The sequence below is a fragment of the Eretmochelys imbricata genome, chromosome 3 (assembly GCF_965152235.1).
Source record: "Eretmochelys imbricata isolate rEreImb1 chromosome 3, rEreImb1.hap1, whole genome shotgun sequence".
NCBI classification, from domain to species: Eukaryota; Metazoa; Chordata; order Testudines; family Cheloniidae; genus Eretmochelys; species Eretmochelys imbricata.
This window is the reverse complement of record NC_135574.1, coordinates 78862379-78880980: the sequence shown is the minus strand read 5'-3', so window position 1 is coordinate 78880980 and position 18602 is coordinate 78862379.

The window sequence follows — 18602 nt, the reverse complement described above, 5'->3', positions numbered from 1 at the left end:
GATTTTAAAAGACGACTGCAACCATGAGGCATATTTGCCGAAGTTTATGAGTGGATAGAGTAGAAAAGTGGCTTGGAAAACGTGGCCACTACAAAATTTCTAAATGACTGCACATGAGCAGAAGTGGGAATCAAATTGTCTGTGCCACTACTTTAACCTACAGAAGTCAGCATAGGGTGAGCAGCTCTAGTATATCCAGATTGTTATACTATGGTCATCACAGCACAGCCTAAATACCTTAACAATCTGGGGCAAAGTATGCTAACCTTAATTTCTCTAAGCACTTCAGCTTCATCATATTTCTGGCAAATAGGTTATCCAAGAATGAAATTATCTGTTTTTATTATTTATTTTTACTTTCAAAATTTTGCAAAGTGAATGTAGCACTTATGAGAGCTACCACTGCACAGCTTCTGTCCCCAGAAAAGGGGGAGGCAGCAATACAAGCTTCTTCAAACTGACCTACCATTAATTCCAGCCCTGATCAGGAGGGACCGCCTAGAAGAGTACCAAAACTATATGACCATTTGGCCTCCTGAGATTGCTGGCAAAGGTGCCATTTCTGGGAGTGATTTGGGATGTGGATGCTAAGCCCACAAACAAATTTTATGTTGGCCACAGGTCATGCTTCAGCCAGCTGACTTTCAGTCACTTGGTATTTGAACCAGTGATGTAGATGATATCACTTTAATCAACAATTTTCCTCCTGGCTCTACATCGATACATTTTAAAATAGCACAATCATTACTCAGATCTTGTGTGTGTCCTTGCTAGATAGTCATTCTGCAGACATCTAATTCCTAGCCTGCTGCTTTCAAATTCATTATGCAGCTGAGAGTCTCTACAGCTTAAGACTTTCCAATCAGAATTACAGCACAGACAATAGTTTGTAAAACAGAATATCATTTGCCATAAGGCTTTATTCATGTAACTAGTCAGCTGGTATAGCTCATTCTCTTTCTGTTAACCCTGTGCTCCAGTTATCTGTGAATAAGCATAGCATATCCAGTAGATATCCATCCCCAATTGCTTTCAATTATTAGTCTCAGTGGGTTGGGTTTGGTTTGTTTTCCCCAAATTTAAGCTCTCTCTTACTTAGACCTGGGTGAAATTTTTTACCAAGGGACACCTGGGGCACAGAGGAGCCCTGACCACACCCCTCTCCATTAATATTCTTCTCCTGCGGGAGGGGCTAGGGGAATAAGCTGCTATTCCAGCTCTATGCCATTTGGGGTTGGCATAAGGGGAATTTCTAGGCAGTTAGGCCCAGAACCACAAAGGTATTTAGGCACCTAAGTCCCAGTTTTAGACACCACTGCAATCCACAAAAGACCTCCTCAACTGCGGCCTAACCCCGTAGATGCCTAGACTCACTAGTCGCCTATATTTCCTTGGTAAAAGCTCCCTTGGTGCCTAAGTTTTTCCTCTGGGAATGCATTCTGCAGCCGCATTCTAGGCATCTGGATGCCTATCTCCTGCTTAAGCATGTGATTCATTTACTGGGGAAGACAGGCTAAGGAGCACCTATGTCACCTATTGAGACTGATCTAGTAAGTGTGCTCAGAGCCCATCTCCCAGGTCAGTTCCCATTCAAAACCTGGCTAGAGGAGGAAAAGCTGATGGTAGTGGCTCCCTCCTGTTGAAGTCATTACACTTTGGATACATAATTAAAAATAGTCACTGGCTCTGGACCCTGGGTCTCTCACCTGCTAGGTGGGTGTCTTAACCGTTGGATTATGGGTCATCTGTCTTTCTCTTTGGCCCAATGACTAAGTATTTCAAAAAAGTGAAATCACTTCAAGAGGAGAGACTATATCCCTTTCAAATTATCCCATAGCTCAGTGGTTAGAGCACTCTCCTGAGAGGGGTGAGAGAGCCCTGTTCAAATTCTTTTGCACCATCAGGCAAAGGGAGGAGTGGAACCCATGGCTCCCATGTCCCAGGTGAATGCTGTAACCACTGGGCTAAAAGTTATAAGGTGAACACCTCTGCCCATTTTGTCTAGAGAAATACAGGCACCTCACTCACAAGAATCAGCTTTGGCACCTAAATCTAAGAGAGGGGTTCCTTGTGGTAGATAGTTAGCAGAGATAGGCACCTCACTGCAGCTTGGATTTAGATGCCTATCTCCATGAGAGGGCTGAGCCCAGGACTCAGTTCTCTGGAAGGCATCTCCCATTGTCTGTCTTAGGCAGTTTTCCTCCTAGCATGCTAGCTTTGTGGACCCTATTCTTAGGTTCCTAGTTCTCCCCATTCATTGTAGAGAGAGCTTTGGCATCTATTCAGCTTTGTGGATTGTGTTATTCCTGTGGATTTTTTTTTCTTTTTAAGGCACCAACATTTGGGTCAATGTTTAAGTCCTTTTGTGAATCTGGGCCTTCATTAAGAAAGATGGCTTTCTGGCTGTATCAGGAGATTGAAAATCAGCTTTATAATGGAGCCCAGTAACCCTAACTATGGAGATATTATGGGTTGTGTTTCCAAAGCCAATAGTGGACTCTGCCACACAACTGCCACTGGAATTATTGGGAATTCTGTAGCAAAATCCTCCCTTGAGATTAAAAACTGTAGTCAATATTATTGAGAGATCAAGGACTAATTATGATCTAAACTGGATAAAATGCAACCCACTGCAGTGATGAGCACTTTTGTAAAATCTTGTGGTAATAATAACATACACTTGTTCAGGCAAGTTTTTGGATGACTTTCAATGGCACTATACAGATACTTATCAATTGGTGATCAGGTGAAGTCCTATTTTATGATACTTTGTTTTATACAGTATACTCTATTTAGATGCTGTTGGTGCAATATTTGAATGTACATCTTTAAAATTGTCATCTCTTGGGTAAGAGAAGGGAAACAGTTTGATATCAACTTTTTTTTTTAAACCTAAAACAAGATTTCAGTAAATTGTAAGTAGGCATAGACAGTAGCTAAAATAAAAGCCTCCCCCATTCTAAAGTCAACTGTGTTGCCAACAGGGAAATAATAAAAGATGTACAGGAACAGTTTGTACTTTGTACTATCAAACAGTCCCATCACAAAACTATGCTATTAGCTGCAGACTGCCTGAAATGCCCTCCAGCATAATACAAAAAACCCAAGAAGAATAGAAAATATAACTTGGTCCAGTATTGGACTTAATGGGAACTCTGCCTTCTTCATGCTCAGAGGAAAAATGAAGCTGAAAGGAGCAGATGCACAAAATAAGCGTCTAAGAAGAGTAGTGGCTAAGAAAGGTCCTGTGGTGCTAAAGAAATGTAAATCAACTTCTGAACCTCTCTAGAGGACATTGTTTCGAATAAGCAGCCATGGAGGAAAGATAACCTCAAAATGTAAAGACACTGACCATTTGCTCTGCAGAGCAGATGTTCTCTTGTGGAGAAGAATGTCCCATTCATGTCATCTGAATGTTTTTCAGACACTAAATCCCATATTTTCTAAAAGTATGTGCACAACTTTGTTGCAATTTATTATGTAAAATTTGATACCATCCCTCTTGGGATTAAAAAAGTAAAAGCACGAGCAGCTACAATTTGAGTTAGCGAGCCACGGCTTCATAGCCTTTTTCCTTTCTCTGGGTTTTCTGTTCTGGATAGAATGTTGTGAAAAGGACATGAAAACTACACAATTCTGTTTCTGTTACACCAGACAAGCATTTCTTTTCTTGTTGTTTACAACTTGTTGCCTTGATTCAAAAGTCCTAATACACTAACCTTGTCCAATAATCCACAAACACACACAGGGCTTGAATCTTTTTGATTGGCTACTTGCGCTTTTTTGCATACCGAACTGAGTTCCTACTGTACCTGAGCACTGTTGGAAGTGTATGCACAAAGCAAGTATTTGTAAACGTGGCTAAATATATAGCTGTCTGTCCGTGTGTTCACACAAGCACTTTATTTCCACATGTACATCCAGCACTGAGCATGATAGGGGATCTCAAATTTTTCCATGCCTCAGATCATGATTTAATACATGGTGAACGGAAGAACAGGTGGTTCACCGACGTGCACATACAGCTCTGTGATAACCATAGCAATTGCTTCCATGGAAATGTAATGATGGAGATTATTTAGGTTGACATTTTCGACACTGCTAGAATATGGAGGCCCAAATTCCCATTAAAATTAATGCAAATTGAGCATCCAAATACATTAAGCACTTTTGAAAATCTTAATCTTGCTTTATTTCTGATTATTTTTAATGCAATTTAGCATCTGAAAATGAGGAGGAGGCGCCAATACCATGCAATTTATTAGCTATCTGCAAACCATCAAAGCTGCTCCACAGACCTCAGTTTAAGAACCTCTGGTTATGTGAATTGAGACACATACGCTGGGAGTATTCGGAAATTTAGTTTTATAGGATTCTAAAATTTTAAAAATGCTGGATGATTTCTTTTCTCATTTACCAAAACCAAAGGATTTATATTTTAAAATGTTGTAATTTAACATTTTTAAAGGAAAGTATTTGCATTCCATGGAGTTAACTATTTTTAGGAACTGGATACAATTAGGCAGAAACTTATTGTGCCTAGAAATCAATGGGAGAAGCAGGCAGATTTGTATGTTACATGTAGGTTCCATTATCCAATTTACATTTCTCATGCAGTGGAGGTAAATTTGGTTTTGTTTATAACTTGCTTACTTTATATGTGGTTTGGGAGTTGTATATTAAATTAGATAATCTGCAGCTGCTGGAAAGATATGTTTCTCTGTCCTTGAATGCTTTACTCTGGATTCTGTGATGGCTTTGCTGTGAGTTTTATAGAGGTTGGTAAAATATTCCTTACTCATAGTGCCATCAAGGTTTGACACTTTCAGTGATTTTCACATTTAGTTAATTTCAATTATGATTTTGTTTTGGAATGGTAAGGTTGAAAATTGATATATAGATAGATAGATAGATATGTGTGTATACACATAATACAATTACACAAACTAGCCAAAAACAAAACAAGTATTAGAAACTATGGAAATGATCATCTGTGGTTAAATATACAATTCTCAACCCAACATTAAGATACTCATACATGGAAAGTTTTGTCTGCAATTTTAATTCTGGCCTTTGTAATTATGCCAGTTTCCAATCTTCACATCTCTGTTCCTTTCATATCTAAAGTGATCTGGCAGGTTTTACCCTGAATATAGAGGGGTGATATTATAAGATGTCCCTTCTGAATCAGTCTGTTTGAATTTATACTTGCACATATTTTCCTGAATCGCTGAGTTCTGACTGTACATATGCATTCTTGGATGAGTATGCACAAAGCACACGTGGCTAAATATATAACTGTATCCATGTGGATACACAAATATTTGATTTGCACATGAACTTCGAACTAGAACTGGATGAAAATTTTCAGCTGGAACTTTTGCTAAAAGCTTTAAGAAGTTCAGATTGGAGCAATGAATAACTTGTAGCGATGAAAGCTGCTGGCATTTTGACCACATCAAGGCCATCCTTCAGTCTTTTCTTCACACTTTGTTGAATAACAGGTTTAAGAAATTTGCAGCCAGTGGCTACAGAATTCTTACATTTGTAGAAGTCCCTGCATATGTGATATAACATAGATATAACAAATGTCATACATGTGTAAATGTATGATTTGCCAGCACACTAACAACGGCTATCCATGCCAAAGGTACAATATAATTGTCTGGGCCTAAGAGGCTTTTATAATTAGCTCTTAATATTTGGGGTCACATCTCTTCTATCAGGTTTCAGAGTAGCAGCCGTGTTAGTCTGTATTCTCAAAAAGAAAAGGAGGACTTGTGGCACCTTAGAGATGAACCAATTTATTTGAGCATGAGCTTTCGTGAGCTACAGCTCACTTCATCGGATGCATAAAAGTCACTTAGATCCAGTACTACAGTGATAAGTGATTTATAAAACCCTAAGATAACTGAACACATGTTGCCTGAATAGAAGACCAGAGAAATATGGCCTTCAGTATGTTGTTTGTCTAATCAGTATTATGTGTAATATTTCTTTTCATGTGGATTCTTTGTACTATAAACACTTGTAGACTTTGCACAGCAACTGAGCTACACAGAGGAGGGCATTCTAGTTATGTTGGCAATGACGGAACCAGAATACTGCAGGAACAATCCTACTGAAAAAGGCAAGTGGTACCTCTAGTCTGTTAACCTGCTTCTGACCGTGATCTGTACCAGCTGTGTCTGAAGACGAAACCTTACAGTCATCAGGTACAAGATAAACTACCCATAACTCCGTCTAACTCCCAATAGTTGGAAGCAGGTTTATGCTCCAAAAATGGAGGGATTATGTCCCTTTCTAAGCCTCTTGTGTTTTGTAATATTGACTAATAGAACGCTGCATATCCTTATCTATATTCTCTTCTGAATCCCCCTAAGCTCTTGACTTCAATGATTTTTCTTGATGATGAGTTCCACATGCTCTAATGAAATGAGATGAAATATATTTATGGATGGATGAAGTTGCTGCACTTTCTTTTTTTCCCCTCTGCTTTAAATCTTTGAAGGAGGTTCCAGGAAACCTCTTCTCCTACCCTGGGAAGTTTGAGGCGTTGTCTATAGTGGTGATGAGCATTGTTTTTTAAGCATAGCCAGCTAATACAGCACTCCAACTTTTGAATGTCTGTTAGTGTAAATGTGGTTTATTTTTTTAGTGAGAACTGGATGGAATGTCAGGGCTCTATTTTTCAGTGTCCTGTCTCTTTAGAGCAGGGGTTCTCAAACTGGGGGTTGGGACCCTTCAGGGGATCGTGAGGTTATGACATGGGGGGTCGCAAGCTGTCAGCCTCCACCCCAAACACTGCTTTGTGTCCAGCATTTATAATGGTGCTAAATATATTTTAAAAGTGTTTTTAATTTATAAGGGGGATCCCACTCAAAGGCTTGCTATGTGAAAGGGGTCACCAGTACAAAAGCTTGGGAACCACTGCTTTAAGGTGTGGACCTCTATTGGGGAGGTCAGAGGGCCACAGCTCTAGTGATTAGTGTGCTTGCAGCAAGGGGAGGTACTCCTGGAAGGTGTTCAGGTTGTGGGTTTTTGCAAGCTGTGTTTGCTTGTTTGGATTCGGGGGGCAGGGGGAGAACAGAGACTACTATACTCCAGTGAAACATCATCCTGGTCTTGTTACACATTAACAGTAACACATTTATAAATGCAACCATCCTTGTCCTCACAAAGGGAAAAATCATATTTTACATCATATTAAACCTAAGCTAATGTACTTTTTAATACAATGCTTTTCCCAGTGTAGACAGGGCCTTGTAGTGTAGGAGGACTGTTTGCTGCAGGACAGGAGTACAATGAGGACAAGACAGCTTCCTGTTGCTACTGATGCTTGACCCATGCTGACTTAAGGCTTGAGGCAGTCCAGGGTCCACTACGCACAGTAACTAGGAAAACACTCTGTTTTCCCTAGATCCTGCTCAAGGCTTCAGAGCAGTGACTAGTAGAATATTTCCCTGAACTGCATGCAAAGGAGATGGGGAAGCTTAACGTTCCAGCCTTAACATGGAATGATTAGTTGGGAAATATTTTGATTTTTCCAAATAACAAAAATATGTATGTTGTTAAGCAACTCTACTACTCAGTTTATCCATCACCATAACAAGAAGGGGGGACCTGGAAAATAACTAGACCTATTCAGTCTATATAACTGCCTACTTAGGGGAAACAGAGACAGTAACATGACTCCGGTCTCTTATAAAGCAAATGTCCTTGTCTTTGTTCAGTAGTTTCCTTACAAAATAGCTTACTGCCAAATTACTTCTAAGCTCAGAGCCCTGTGCCTTAAAGTCCTTTATTTTATCTAGAAGCTTATTTGCAGATGATGAGTCCCAGAAAATGGAAGCTTGCATCACTCGGTTTCCCTTCATAGAATACTATTTTCCCCCTTTGCCAGATTCGAGGCATCGCACAGATTCGAGGCTCACTTTTCAGCTTCCAAAGAAACTAGTGACAGCCTCAAAGAATTTTCTTTTAGCCTGTTTAAACAAGATGGACCCAGGTTCTGAGCAGCTATGTACACATCATCAACCCCCCTAGCAGAAGCCCAGGTAAAGATGCTTTGTCCAGTCCCTGTAGCTAGGAAGCAGTCCCCTTTCTGATTGTTTTGGTCTCTCTATTCTACCCTAATCATACGTTATTCCTGTGTCCTGAGAAAACACTTAGCCCAAGTTAAATGGCATAAATACATGGGCTATTTCATGTGGACCTAAGCACTAACTCCTTTTACCTGCTCTTTTTTAGCTAACTGCTCTGCCAACCAACTGCTCTGCTTCACTGGCCTAACACCCTTAGCAACAGCCTGTGTACTGTTGCTATAGCCACCCTTTGGGATAAGTCAATCTATATAGTTCCATATTAAGTACTTATTATATTAAGCATTTTGTTATCACCTTTGCCATTGGAGTACAATGACCTCTCTTCCAAGGTACATGAACATTTCCTATGTCATGACGGCTGGCTGCATGAAAACATTATCCTGTCCTTTCAGGTAACTTTCAAATATAACATCCCTGATTATCAAAGATATATTCAAATATTCTAGTCCTGATTTGCCTCTTGCTTACCCTGGAATAAACCTGGATTAACTCCACTGAAAGCAAGGGAATTCCATGTAAAAAAAAAAAAAGAAATGGTATAAGTGAGATGAGTATCAGGTCCTTAATAGTCAGATGATGATTAGGATTGTACTCATTTTCCTGTGCTTTGGGGTTTCCTGAACAGGGTTCTGAAGGCTTTATCTATGTAAATAGGATCATATCTGAAATCAAGACTGAGCACTTTGGGAATCATGGTATACGTATAATAATATATAATCCAGGGTTACTAGAGCCTTCAGAGACCCTCAGGACTCGAGTTTTATATCTATGTTGATTTCATAAATTTTCAATATGCCAGGCTGCCCTTAATTAACTTTTGTAAGGAAACACTGTTCAGTAGTTCATTTCTTCACAGTTCAAGTGCATCTCCCTTATATTTAGAAAGGTTTTTTCCCTTCATTTATATTCCAGTTTATTGCATTATGAAGAAACCTTCATTCCTGTTTTCCCATCAAGGAAGTGTCTCCTGAACTTGATCTGATTTTCTACAATACTACTTCAAACACTTGTTTCCCAACTGTCAAGTTTCCTTCCCCACTCTGAACTTTAGGGTACAGATGTGGGGACCTGCATGAAAACCTCCTAACCTTACTTTTACCAGCTTAGGTTAAAACTTCCCCAAGGTACAAATTAATTTTACCCTTTGCCCTTGGATTTCCACTGCCACCATCAAACTTTATCTGGGTTTACTGGGAAACGTAGTTTGGACACATCTTTCCCCCTCAAATCCTCCCAACCCTTGCACCCCACTTCCTGGGGAAGGTTTGATAAAAATCCTCACCAATTTGCATAGGTGACCACAGACCTGAACCCTTGGCTCTTAGAACAATGAAAAAGCATTCAGTTTTCTTGCAAGAAGACTTTTAATAGAAGTAAAGAAATCACCTCTGTAAAATCAGGATGGTAGATACCTTACAGGGTGATTAGATTCAAAACATAGAGAATCCCTCTAGGCAAAACCTTAAGTTACAAAAAAGACACACAGAGAGGAATAGTCATTCTATTCAGCACAGCTCTTTTCTCAGCCATTTAAAGAAATCATAATCTAACACATACCTAGCTAGATTACTTACTAAAAGTTCTAAGACTCCATTCCTGTTCTGTCCCCGGCAAAAGCAGCATACAGACAGACACAGACCCTTCATTTTTCTCCCTCCTCTCAGCTTTTGAAAGTAGCTTGTCTCCTCATTGGTCATTTTGGTCAGGTGCCAGCGAGGTTACCTTTAGCTTCTTAACCCTTTACAGGTGAGAGGATTTTTCCTCTGGCCAGGAGGGATTTTAAAGGGGTTTACCCTTCCCTTTATATTTATGACACCAACCATCTCTTGCTGTGATAAGAGAATATAGATCAGAGAAGTGCATACTTCAACATACCTTTTCAGTACAGGTCTGTGACCTGAAGAAATTTTGTTTCTCTAATTTGTAAATGTCTGTTTGACAGTTTGTTTTATCAGAGGTTCCCCAAGCACGTCCTTATTCTACCAGCATGACTCATAAAGCAGAGATTCCCTGATTTTTGGTGTAATATAAGGCTCCAATCCTACAATAAGCCTTGTGGGTAGACCTCAATGAATATAAAGAGAGATACTGATCAAATTTCCAGATAATACAAAGCTGGGGGCGGGGGCGGGGGGGGAGGTTCCCAACACTTTGGAGTATCGTGTTAAAATTCAGAGGAATCTTTATAAATTGGAGAACTGGGCTATAGACCACAAAATGAAATTCGGCAAAGACAAATATGAGGTGTGACTGAGGGAAGAAAAATCAAATGCCTAAATACAGAATGGGGGATAACTGGCTTGGCAGCAGCACCGCTAAGAAGGATATTGGGGTTGTGGTGGATCACAACCTCAACATGAGTCAGCAATGTGATGCTGTTGAAAAAAAAGCAAATGCAATTTTAGGTTGCATTAACAGAGGCATAGCATGCAAGTCACGGGAGATGATAGTATTGCTCTACTCAGAGCTGGTTAGGCCTCAGCTGCAGTACTGTCTCCAGTTTTGGCCACCAATATGTAAAAAGGAAGTAGAGAAACTGGGAAAGATCCAGAGGTGAAAGACAAAGATGATCAAAGGGATGGAATGCAAGCCATGAGACCAAAGGCTGAAGGAACTGGGTATGCTTTGTCTGGAAAGGAGGAGATGGGGGGGGGGGGGATGACAGTAGTCTTAAAATACTTGAAAGACAGCCATAAAAAATGGAGAAATTTGTTCTTTCTTGCCACAGAGGGCAGGACTAGAGACAATGGGTACAAACTAGAGCAGAGCAGATTTAGGTTAAATTTGAGGAAAAACTTCCTATCTGTAAGAATAGTAGGACAATGGAACAGACTACCTTGTTGAAGCTCCTTCTCTGGCAGTTTTTAAAAGGAGGCTGGATCGCCATCTGTCTTGGATGGCTAGAAACAACAAATCTTGCATCTTTGCAGGGGGTTAGACTCAGACCCTTTGGTCCCATCTAACCCTATGACTCTATGAAGTTCAATGTTATCTGACTGTGCAGAGCTCATGACAGGACTGGGACCTATCACAGGGCTAGAGTTCTTTCAAAAATTATATGGTCTTCCATGCAGATAGTCCCTATGTCTTGATTAGCCTTTTTGTTTCTTAAAAAGGTAATTATTTGCAATCCTCTAGTAGAATTGGGTAAGAGTTTACTGCAGATATTTTAGTGTTTGCTGTTATTAATTAGTTTGGAATCTAATAAGACATAGGAGTAATCTGTAAATACTGTCAGTGCATCTGAAAATATGAAGAATAAGATTCCATTAATACTACTTTTAGATAGCAACTGACATGCCATCGTCATAAATAATCATCTCCTCCAAGTAATGTGTCAGGTTTTCCAGCTCATTTTAAATTAGGCTGCACGAAAACAGTGGCGAACAGTCATTCTTAAAGATGATACTTGAATTCACAGGACTCTTTGGTTGGGAGATTGCATCTGAGATATAGTCTTTGACCAGAAAAAGCACACAGAGAAGCAATAATAAGACACAGAAGAAAGGTCAGTGGTTAGCATTCCGAGAAATGGTTTTCCTTACTTGAATTGTGACAGTGTGATTTCCAGACCCCTGTTTAAAATGCAGTAGTAGATGACAAGGGGAATATTTGTAATGTTAGGGAAACATAAATAGTGTGTTTGTGGCGGGGGGGAGGACCTTGAAAGTGTTTAATAATATCCTCTATAAACCTACAAAGCATATATTAGCTTTCTGAAAATCCAAAGAGCACTTCTAGCTAGTGATACCTACTAACTTTTGATTTATGAACTGTGACATATTTATGGTTTATTCTTTGAGAGATACAGTAATTAAAGCAAATTTAATATAAAATGTACCAAAATGGCTTTAAACTTTACAGCCCTTTTGTGAAGCCAAAGAGCACTTTTAAATCCTGCTTTTATCTTTTTTACAATGTCTTTCAAATGTAGTGGAAAGGTTCCTCTGTATTAAATGTCTTCCACAAAACTTTCTCTCTGGAGCTAGAGCGATAAGAATTACAAATGAACAGAAGCCATCATGAAACAAGGCTCTGGAGACATGGAAGCCAGAAGGAATCAATGGCAGATAATAAGCATATACAAGTATACATGATTTGTTTGTAGAAATAAATTGCTGTTCCCCCAAAAGGATCAAAATGAAATATAACGGGAAAAATTCAAGAAATAAATAAACAGAGCTTCAGATTTCACTCCTACAGTAGGTCAGTGTAGCTCAATTGATTACTGTCACATGCTTAATCAGACACAAATTGTGTCAGAATCTTTACTAAAAGATTAGAAGGTCAGTTAGCACTATGATTTTAACCAGTTCTTATTGGTTTAGCCTCCACCATTTCCCCCCCCCCTCCTTTGTTTTTGCTCTGTCTGAATTACGGTTTTCACTGTTTGTTTTTTTCTATATTTTTATATAGAAATAATGTTATTTGTATTACAGTTGTGTCTAGCAACCCCATCTGAATATTATTGCCCCTTGTGCTATGCACTATACAAATGCAGAGCACAATACAATCCTCCCAGTAGTTCACAATCTAACTAAAGACACACGAAGTGTGGTAGGAGAAAGAGACACAGAAACGTGAAGAGACTTGCTCAATGTCTCACAACAGGTCAGCAGCAGAGCAGAGAATAGAAACTAGGTTGCTAAAGTCCCAGTCCAGTTCCATTGTATCCATTGTACCCTACTGCTTCTCCTAGGAACTATAAGAAATTTCAGTCTGCATTTATAATAGCTTGTGACTTGTCTGCACTGTGGAAGGTGTTAACTGCATCATTGTTTATGGGGGACAGGGAGAAGAGTATAAATCACAGCATGTGAAATTGTTTGTTTGAAGATAATTTAAGTTTGATATCCTAATTTTTCTTTCCAATTCAGATAACTTGTAGTTGAAGTTAAAGTTCTGTCAACTTTTTCTGATATTTGGTATCTGTACATCTTCTTTATTAAGAACCTTCCCCTCCCCATACCCCTGAGTTCTTCCCTATGTATTTCTGAGATTGTTTGTTTGCTAGGACAGTCTGACTAAACATACATAACTTTTTTGAAGATTATATGAAATAGATAAGCCAAAAAGAATGTTATTGTTACCTTTCTGTCCAATATTTTTCCTGCTATGGCTGTAAAGCTTTAACCCTCACATTTTATATTTTATTTGTTTTTTAATTTAACTCTACTTCATATACATAGTCAGTTTCACTTATTTTCAATTAAAATCATGCCACAAAAGAGAACCTATTCTGTACTCCATCAGACTTTGTGATTCCTGTCCCCTTTTTCCCCTACTTAATCTCAACAAGCTTCCTCGTGAAGCATCCTAGCATTCCTAGTGTAGATCTTTTAGGAAAAAGAGCCTCTCTAGATATTTAAAAATCTCTGTACATAGCTCAATTGTCTGCTGTTGCAAGATCATCTCCATGGAAAGACCAGTTTCTTTACATATGGCCTTTATAAAAACAAGGAGTCTGGTGGCACCTTAAAGACTAACATTTATTTGGGCATAAGCTTTTGTGGGTAAAAAAAAACACTTCTTCAGATGCATGGAGTGAAAATTACAGATACAGGCATAAATATATATTGGCACATGAAGAAAAGGTAGTTACTTTACAAATGGAGAACCAATGTTGAAGGCCAATTCAGTCAGGGTGGATGTGGTCCACTCCCAATAATTGATGAGGAGGTGTCAATACCAAGAGAGGGAGAAAATTACTTTTGTATTGAGCCAGCCACTCCCAGTTCCTATTCAAGCCCAAATTGATGGTGTTAAGTTTGCAAATGAATTGTAGCTCTGCAGTTTCTCTTTGAAGTCTTAACATTTTTTATAAAGTTTGCTGGAAGTTGAAGCTAGACAAATTAAGACTGGAAATAAGGTGTAAATTTTTGACAGCGAGGGTAATTTAATCATTGTAACTATTTATGAATGGTCTTGGTGGATTCTCTATCACGAGAAATTTTTAAATCAAGATTGGGTGTCTTTCTAAAAGATCTGCTTTAGGAATTATTTTGGTGAAATTCTATAGCTTATATTACAAAATCAATCAGATTAGATTACCACAATGGTCCCTTCTCCCCTTGGAATTTATGAAAGGTAACCGTATTCTAGCATTATGGTGAATATACTTTTTCTGTAATGGCCTGATGCCTGCCTATAGAAACAGTCACCTCTCTCCCTGTGACATCCTACCCATGCTGTGATCAGCACAAACACTTAAAAAGAAGTCCCTTGATATGAAAAGAGGGGGCTTCTGCCAAAGATGATGGGTCCCAAGCATTGAAATTCACTCCCTTTGTAATACTATGTAGACTGAAAATTAGAGTTTTGAAGCTTATTACAACTCCTTACCCAGGCTTCTGGAAAGTTTTGGGGGACAATAGTTAGGGTGTAATAGGGTTGTGATGGGTACTACTTAACATTGAACATTTGTAAGTGGTTCTGGGCATGCTGCTGGTTTTCTGATGTCACAATGCATTTTTTAAAACAATGTTCTAGGCCCTCAAGGGTGTGAGATTGGCATCCTTTTCTCTAAATCCAAGGGCCAGGTTCCATCACACTTACTTAACTTGTATAGTATCTAATTCCTATTGAAGGTAGTGGGACTACAATGTGAGTAAGGGTGATTTCTTGTTGATTTGATGATCTGAACATATTCTAACACAGTCCTGGGCCTATCCATTGCGGGCAGGCTTCAAGATGATGGCAGATGTTCACTGGTCTCTAGGATGAGATCAACAGATCAGTCCTAATAGTGATTGTGGGGGGGAGGGGCGATAAATCTAGTAACCAGAAACTCCCCCCACCCAAAATGCATTTAGGGCGGAAATGGCAAAAATATTAACTCGATGGAATTTAATTCCTTTTCATTGCACAGCTCTTTCATCTATCTGGATACTTATCTTACTTTGGTTTTGGTGTGAGGAAATGGCTGCTGTTGGACTTGGTTCTTATCACATTTGCTGTGAAATATAGCCAGAATGACAAATCAAACAGGGAATGCAGGGTTTTTTCCAGTTTACATTAAAGAATTCTTAAAGAATCACTGAGCTCACAAATGATCAGACATTTATCTAGAAACATCACTTCACTTGCTGAGTCCACGAGTAAAACTCTGCCTTATTGAAGCCAGTGGGATTTTGCCCTTGACTTTAATGGAGCCCATATTTATGTAACTTCAACAAAATTTGGTCAAGGTTTTTATGTAGTAAATTTCACTTTTTAATTCTTACATCTATTTGAAAAGTACATGTATTAATTTCAGTATTTTTTCTTTTTTTCTCCAAAATGAATTCATTAATGTGTTCTTTAGAATAAATAAATAAATAAATAAATAAAATTGCAATTTAAGAGCAACCCCAAAAACACACAACCTATGTGCAGACGCAACAGAGCAATACATGTAGGTATGGAAACAGACTTCACTTTCAAGTGTCAAAATGGTTATATGCAATAACTTAAATTATGATTTTTAAAAGAGTGACAAATTCTGGAAGGAGTCACTGAAATATGACTATTGGAAAGACATTTTCTGATAAATAATCTAATTATCTTTTATATTCTTTATACTACTTCAAAGATTGTTTCCTTGAATATTCTTCATCTAACAACTGAATCTCAGATGGGGGAGTTTGAATAAAATTCCCACTAGAGTACCATATTTGGCCCATACTCCTAGATTAGCTTGTTTGGGGAACAAGTATGTATTAATACCTGGCGGGGGGGGGGGGAGGGGGAAGCAGCTGTGCGTATCTCTGTGTTATAGAGGGTGAACAATTTATGAGTTTACCTTGTATAAGCTTTATACAGGATAAAATGGATTTATTTGGAGTTTGGACCCCATTGGGAGTGATAGAGACAGGAACACTTCATAAGCTGTTTTCAGTTAAGCCTACAGCTGTTGGGGGGATATGGTTCAGACCTGGGTCTGAGCTTGTAACAGGCTATCATGTCTGCCTCAGACTGGCAACACAGCCATGTTGCTAAAACCTATATAGTGTAGACATAGCCTTAGTGTTTTTCCCCCACACTCTCATTCGCTCTTTATGAGGAAAATATTCAGTGCATTAGAAACTGATGGAGCAAGGGTAGTATATAACCTGCTAATGGCTCAAACTTATGCCAGAGTATACTCTAAGACAACAGCTATCCTGAGCTGTTCACCAGAGAAGGTTCTTTTAAATATCAAGTTGTAACATTATTATACAGATAACTGTGAGGGTGATTGAGGCATTTGTCATGGGCTTCCAAGGGGCAGAAAAGAACTTCTATAACTATTCATTCTATAATACAAAGAAAAGTACAGTACATTAGAGAACAAGCAATTATAAAAGATGAAGAAAAAAAACCCTCACAAAACCTGGTAACTGAAAGTGGCATTTTATTCCTTTCTCTTGTAAACATGTGAGCACTTTACCATTTTACCAAGAAAAAAGTGTGATTTGTAACTATAGGCAAGCCTTCCAATTTCTGAAATCAAATTCAGTACTGCATTGTTTATAGGGCGCTTTTTAAAAATGTAATTGTGTGACTATTACAAAACAAAACTAATTCTAAAACTTTGTTATATATTTTAAAAATCTACATAGCTCCAGGGAAGGAGAAGACTTATTTGCACTTAATTTTTTACACCTATAATAGTTTATAGCACAACAGGTAAAATGAACCTTTTTGCACTAAAAAGTGCACTTTTCAGTTAATGTGAAGTGCTTAGGTGGTGGTCAGTTTTTAGACAGCAGCAGAGAGAAAATAACCTAATCTTGCACTCTTACAAACTGTGGGAGAACTAACCTGAATGGGATAGAACAGTATTGTTAGCCAACAGGGAGTTTCAAGAGGGAGTTTTGCAGGTGAAGGAGGAGAAAATACAGGACCCTTGGGGTAAGTGGCTGTCTGTAGTGTGTGTTTGTGTTTGGGGGTTGCTGTGTACTTGTGTGCTGTGTGTTTGTGTTTGAAGGACCGTGTGCTGTGGCCAGCAGTTGGAAGCTGTGAGCTTCTAAACAAGGTCTGAAATCTAGAAGCCTCCATTCATTGGCTCAGCCTTAGTCAGGGGGCAGGGCTATCAAGAAGGCCAGGGCTTTATAAAGCAGTGAGCAAGTGACCAGGGACCGCTAAAAGGGAGTTTCGAGAGGGAGTTTGGAAGGGGAGTGGCAAGGTACACTTGCCATTCTTTAAAACCTTTAAACTATAATTGAAATGTCTTGATTTAAACAAAAACCCTACCATTAACCTAGGTAGTTGTAGGAGAGAATGCAAGCAGAAGCCCAGCAGCAGAGTGGGGGCTATCCTGTTTACTGCACTCAGTGTAGCATGTATGATTACCTGCTCTGTGGGCAGGTGGTGTATGTGTGCATTTGGTGCAAGGAGCTCCTGGCCCTCAGAGACCGTGTACGGGCTTTGGAAGCCAAGGTGGCAGAACTAGAGGAGCTAATAGAGGCAGAGAGGTATGTTGATGAGGCTTTTCGGGACACTGTAGATTTGTTCCTACCTCTGGTCAGACAGCCCCTGTGCTCTTAAGGAGGATGAAAGGCCCAGAGAAGGAGAGCAGTCAACAGGAGCAGAGGGAAACCTTCCCATAGTTGGGACCCTCCTTACAGCTGTTGGGGTATCCTCTCGCACTGAGGTTACCTCTCCAGGGGAGGGAATTCCAGTCATTAGGAAAAGGCAGGTGTTAGTAATGGGAGATTTGATCATTAGAAAGATAGATAGCTGGGTTTGTGATGACCAGGAGAACCTTATGGTAACTTGCCTGCCTAGTGCGAAGGTTGCGGATCTCTCGAGGCATCTAGATAGATTTATGTGTAGTGCTGGGGAGGAGCCGGTGGTCGTGGTACATATAGGTACCAATGACATAGGGAAGGGTAGGAGAGAGGTCCTGGAGGCCGAATTTAGGCTGCTAGGAAAGAGACTGAAATCCAGGACCTCTATGGTGGCATTCTCAGAAATGCTTCCAGTTCCACGCACAGGGCCAGGTAGGCAGGCAGAGTTTCAGAGTCTCAATGTGTGAATGAGATGATGGTGTAGAGAGGAGGGGTTTAGATTTATTAGGAACTGGGGAAACTTTGGGGATAGGGTGAGCCTATACAGGAAGGACTATCCAGACTACTGGCACTTAACATTATAAAGGTTGCAGAGCAGTTTTTAAACTAAGAGATGGGGAAAGCCAATTGTTGCAGAGGTGCACGTGGATCGGACAGAGACTTCTCTTAGAGGAGAGTCTATTGATAGATTCTCTAGGTTTTAGTCAGGAGGAGGGGATGGAAGAGGATAAAGTATGGGCCAGATCAGGCAAGAAACATTCACATAAAGAATCTGACACATCAGAAAGGGCAGACAAATAAACAGCGACAAGTTTTTAAAGTGCTTGCACACAAATGCTTGAAATCTAAATAATAAGATGGGTGAAATAGAGTGCCTTGTGTTAAAGGAGGATATTGATATAATAGGCCTCACATAAACCTGGTGGAGTGAGGAGAGTCAATGGGACACAATCATTCCAGTGTACAA